The sequence below is a fragment of the Eublepharis macularius genome, chromosome 7, assembly GCF_028583425.1.
Source record: "Eublepharis macularius isolate TG4126 chromosome 7, MPM_Emac_v1.0, whole genome shotgun sequence".
NCBI lineage: Eukaryota > Metazoa > Chordata > Lepidosauria > Squamata > Eublepharidae > Eublepharis > Eublepharis macularius.
This window is the reverse complement of record NC_072796.1, coordinates 42,466,237-42,472,236: the sequence shown is the minus strand read 5'-3', so window position 1 is coordinate 42,472,236 and position 6,000 is coordinate 42,466,237.

The following is a 6,000-nucleotide window of genomic DNA, read 5'->3' as shown; positions in this document are numbered from 1 at the left end:
TTTTGAAAATTTTTTTATTGGGTTAGAATCCGTTATTTTTACATTTACATTCAATTTTCCCCAAATTTTTCATTTCTTTTTTTTTTTTTTGAAAAATTTTTTATTGGGTTAGAATCCATTATTTTTACATTCAATTTTCCCCAATTTTTTCATTCCTAACCCCCTCCCTTTCCCCCCCTTTTGTTGACTTCCAACAGCTTTCCCACCCTTTGTCCCTTTTCCCTTACTTCTGTTAAATTCCTCTATCTTAAACATATATACATTCTCTATTATATTAAGCAGTACATCCTTAACTACTTTTCTCATTATATACCCAAACTGTAAGTCTTTGTTTCCCTCTTAGATAAACAATTTATCCCCTTTTCCAGTTTCAAATATTTCTATATATCATAAACCATAAAAATCTTATATTTAAATCAAACAATTTGACTTATTCTCTATGTATTCCTCATTCTATCTTTTTATGGTAATTCTATATAGCACATCACATAGTCAATCAATTTGACTCTTCATTCAGTTTGGTGCATATAAATCTTATCAAAGAAAGAAAATATTGTTAGTTATTCACTCCTTATATTTAAACCTTATCATTAATTATTTTCTGTCAATATTCTATCTATTAACCTATATATGTCTAATTATATATCAATCTGTTAACTGCTTATTAATTCACATTTATCTCTTCCTCCCTCGGTAAAGTCACCCCCCTCTATTATACTTTTATTATACTTCAGTAGTTCTCAAACTGCCACAGTTTTCCTCCCACCTCCCATTTCTTCTCCAGATATTGTTTCAGCTTCTCCCAGTCTGTGTTAAACTGCCCTGAGTCCAGATTTCTCAGTTTTCTTGTCATCTTATCCATTTCTGCCATGTACAGCAATTTGTAGATCCAATCTTCAATAGTTGGCACTTCTTGTACTTTCCATTTTTGCGCATACAAAAGTCTGGCTGCTGCTGTCATATAAAATATCAACGTCCTATGATGGGCTGGAATTCCCTCCATTCCCAAATTTAGTAGCAGGAGTTCTGGGTTCTTATTTATTTGAAATTGTAAAATTTCACTCATTTCTCTTATTACTTCCCCCCAGTACTGCCTAGCTACCTCACACGACCACCACATGTGATAGAGGGAGCCCTCATGCTTCTTACATTTCCAACATTTATTAGAAGTATTCAAATTCCCTAGCGCAATCTTCTTTGGTGTCATGTACCAACGATAAATCATTTTGTAGATGTTCTCTTTAATATTAGTACATGTCGTTATCTTCATTGTAGTTTTCCACAAGTATTCCCATGCCTCCATTGTTATTTCTTTATTAAAGTTTATAGCCCATTTCACCATTTGTATTTTAACTGTCTCATCCTCGGTATACCATTTCAACAGTACTTGGTATACCTTGGATATTCTTTTCTTGTCTTCTTTAAGAAGGGTCTGCTCTAGTTCCGAATTCTCTATTCGTATACCTCCCTTTACAGAGTCCGAGTTATATAAGTCTCTAATCTGTCTGTACTGGAACCAGTCGTAGTTAGGTGATAGTTCCTCTTGCGTCTTTATTCTAAGTTTAGATGCTTCAGTTTTAGTTATTTCTTTGTATGTTAAACATTGTTGTTCATTATCAACAGCTCTCGGGTCTATCACCTCATACGGAACCACCCACAAGGGAGTTCCTTCTTGTAAATAAATTCTGTACTTCTTCCAGATTGTGTATAAACTTCTCCGTACAAAATGATGCAGGAACATCGAGTTGACCTTTACTTTGTCATGCCATAAATATGCGTGCCATCCAAATATTTTTTTATATCCCTCTAGGGCTAGTAGTTTCTTGTTCTTTAATGTCATCCATTCTTTCAACCAAACTAGGCAGATTGCATCATGATAAAGTCTCAGATTGGGCAGTTGCATTCCGCCTCTTTCCTTTGCATCTTGTAGAACTTTCACTTTCACTCGAGGCTTCTTGCCTGCCCAAACAAAATCTGATATTTTCCTCTGCCATTTTTCAAATTGTTTAGAGTCTCTGATGATTGGTATTGTCTGTAGCAAAAACATTACTCTTGGTAACACATTCATCTTAACTGCTGCAATCCTACCCAACCATGACAAATTCAATCTGTTCCATTTAATCAAGTCTCTCTCTATCTGAGTCCATAGTTTTTCATAATTGTTTTTGAACAAATCTATATTCTTTGCAGTTAATTCGACTCCCAGATATTTCACTTTGCTTGTTACTTCACAGTCCGTTGTTTCCATTAATAGTTGTTGTTTCTGCTTGATCATGTTTTTGCATAATATCTTTGACTTCTTTTTGTTGATATAAAAACCTGCCAAGTCTCCAAACTCCTTAATCTTATCTATCACTCTTGGCATGTTCTCCAGTGGGTCCTCTACAATTAACATTATGTCATCCGCAAATGCTCTGACCTTATATGAATAGTCCTTTATTTTAATTCCACGAATTTCCTCATCTTGACGTATTTGTATCATCAGAATCTCCAACACTAAAATGAACAATAATGGAGACAACGGGCAACCTTGTCTTGTTCCTTTACTTATCGTCAATTTCTTAGTCAATTCATCATTCACCACAATTGCTGCAGTCTGGTCTCTGTAAATTTCCTTAATTGCTCTGATGAATCTTTCTCCCAGTTGTAGCTTTTCCATAGTGGCAAACATAAAGTCCCAGTTTAAATTGTCAAACGCTTTTTCAGCGTCTACAAAGAAGAAACCAACCTCTTTGTCACAACGCTTGTCATAATATTCAATAGCATTGATCACTGTCCTTAAATTATCTCTTATTTGTCTGTCTGGCAAAAAGCCTGCTTGTTCCTCCTCTATAACTTCCGAGAGCCACCCCTTCAATCTCTCCGCCAGTATCTTCGCAAAAATTTTATAGTCATTGTTAAGTAGCGATATGGGTCTGTAATTTTTCACGTTAGTCAGGTCTTGGCCCTCTTTTGGGATCAATGATATGTTCGCTTCACTCCAAGTAGCTGGAATCCTTTGATCCCTTAAAATTCCATTTATCACCTCTTTTAGGAATGGTGCCAGTTCATTAGCCATTACCTTATAAAATTTAGCCGTAAGTCCATCTGGCCCTGGCGCCTTTCCTAGATTTGCAGATTGTATTGCCTTACTTATTTCCTCGTCAGTTACTTCACTGTTCAGCTTGTTTCTCCAAGCTTCCGAGATTTCTGGAAGTTTGGTCTTCTCCAAATATGACGCTATTGATTCTTTATTCACTTCTTTCTTATTATACAACTTAGCGTAGAATTTATAAAAGGCTCTACTAATGGTAGTCTGCTCCAAATACGTTTTGTTATCTTCACAAATTTTATTTATTATTTTCTTTTCCCTTTTCTTCTTCAATTGCCATGCCAGGTACTTCCCAGGTTTATTAGCGCCCTCAAACACTTTTTGATTCAGTCTTTTAAGATTCCATTCCAATTCTTTATTACTCATTGCTGTTAGCTGTTCTTGAAGTATTTTAATTTCCTGGTATATTTTCTTTTTCCCTGGTCTCTTTTTTAGCTGTGTTTCTTTGGCTTTTATTTTCTCCTCAATCTCTTGTCTTTTCTCCTCTTTCTTCTTTCTTGCTCTACCATTTAAGTCCATTAGTATGCCCCTTACAACCGCCTTGTAAGCATCCCAAACTTTATTGGTTGGTACTTCTTTATTCACGTTGTATTGTATAAAAAACTTTGTTTCTCTTCTCAATATTTCCATATTCTCATTTTCCTGTAACAAGTCCTCATTTATTCTCCATGCTTTCCTTTTTCTCCTTTTTCCTAGTTTCCACATAATTGGATTATGATCTGAGCCTACCATCGGCATTATTTCCACCTCTTTAGTCCATAACGCTAAGTCTTTTGAGGCCCAGATCATATCAATTCTTGATAATGTAAAATGCCTTGCAGAATAAAAAGTAAACTGTCTGCTTTTAGGATATTCTCTCCTCCATACATCTTCAAGAGTCTCTTGTTGAATCAACTCAAAAAAAAGCTTTGGTAAAAGTCCTTTTTTCTTTTGTGCCGTTGTAGTTTTTTTATCTAGTTCCAAGTCTGTCACTCCATTGAAGTCTCCAGCAAGAATTATCTGGTCATATACAAAATCATCTAAATGCTTCCTCAAGTCCTCAAAGAAGCTTTCTTTTGCACCATTAGGTGCATAGAGTCCGACTACCAACACTTTCTTTAAATTCCAAATACATTCCACTGCTACAAATCTAGCTTCCACATCTCTCATAACAAATTTTGGCTGTAGCTCCTCTTTTATGTACAGCACCACTCCTCTTTTTTTCTTGTTAGAGGCCGCTACAAATTCTTTGCCCAGTTTTCCAGATTTTAAATATTTTACATCCTGTTTTCTAATATGGGTCTCTTGCAAACACACAATGTCACATTTTTGTTTTAGTAGCCAGTGAAAAATGTTTTTCCTCTTATTCGGTGAGTTTAGTCCGTTTACGTTCCAAGATAATACTTTACACTCCATACTCATGGTCTTGTTGGTAAGACTTTTTCATTGTCCTTAATAAATCGCTCCATCTCTCGCTCAGATCTGATGCGTTTTTTGGCCCCTCCAAACTCAAAGGACACTCCTTCCGGTAACTCCCATCTATACCTGATTTTCATGTCCTTCAAAATCTGAATTAGCACTTTATATTTTTTCCGGTCTAATAACACTGATCTGGGCAATTCCTTCATTATAATAATCGTCTTGCCATCAATCTCCAATGGATCTTGAAACTGTTTTGTCACAATCATCTCTTTCATATTTCGTGTTGTAAACTGCACAATCACATCTCTTGGTAATTTCCTCTGGGTTGCAATTCTCGAGTTCACACGGTATGCCACATCTAGGATAGCCACAATTTCCTCCTCCTCCTTCCCCAGGTATTCAGCCAACACCTCAGTCATCTGTTCTTGCGCTGACTTTCCATCCACATCTGGCAAACCACGAAAACGTAGCTGCTTCTCCATATGTTTAGTTTCTGCAACTGACATTCTCCCCTTCACCAATCTCATCTCTGTTTGTTGCGTGTCTATTAAATTCTCCATCGCGTCTTCTACTGTTTTAACTCTCTGCTGCGTTCCTTGTAATTCACTACGAATCGTTTCCATACCTTTTTTCACTTCTGACAGCTCCGACTTTACTGTCTGTGTAACCTCTTTAACCTCTTTAATCATCTCCAATTTCGTGTCCTTAAGCTCTTTAATCATATCTAAAAGTTTTTTGTCCAGGTTTTTATCCAGATTTTCTATTGCCGATTGCCACTCTTTTTTCGACATCGTGGGGCTTGCTTTGGCTCGCTCCCACGACTCTGCTCTCTTCCTTAACTCCGTGGCGTAAAATTAAACGTTTTTCTTTTTCAAATGTCCCAATCTTCTTGCCAAAATTAAATTTTAAAGTGTCCAAAATGTCGGGCGTCTTTTCTCTATGGTTTCTCTATGATTTTATAATCCAAAATGGCCTACTTCCTTTTCCGCTGAAGCCGCGACCCTTCCCTTTTCAAAAATGGCGATTCCCTACTTCCTGCCCTCCAGCAAGGGCCGCTTCTCTCCAGCCACTCTATTGTTATTACGCACTTCCTGTCTCCCGTCTTCCCACAGCAGGTCTCGCGATGGTGTCTTTTTCTCACAGCTCCAAAACCACAGGTATTCAAAACAATAGTCCGATTTCTTTAATAACTTCTTTAAACTTAGTCTCTTTTCAAATACAACTCCTGCCGAGTCTTCCCCTCCTTTTCACTAGTCTGTTGCAGTTTAAAAATCTACTTTTTTTCCTCTCTGTTTTTGTCAATCTGTCCCGTATCAAAAGATAACGATCTTTACCTTCTCTTCACTTTTCTCGGGTTGTAATCGCTGTTTCGATTTTAAGTTCCCCTCTCAGCTTCTTCCCCCAATCGAAGCTTGGGTATGTAGGTCTTATGCCAGCCGAATTGGCCCCAAAACTGCCGCAGAGATTGTAGCCGACCCGTCGCAAGGTGGGACCTCAAGGATCGGGGG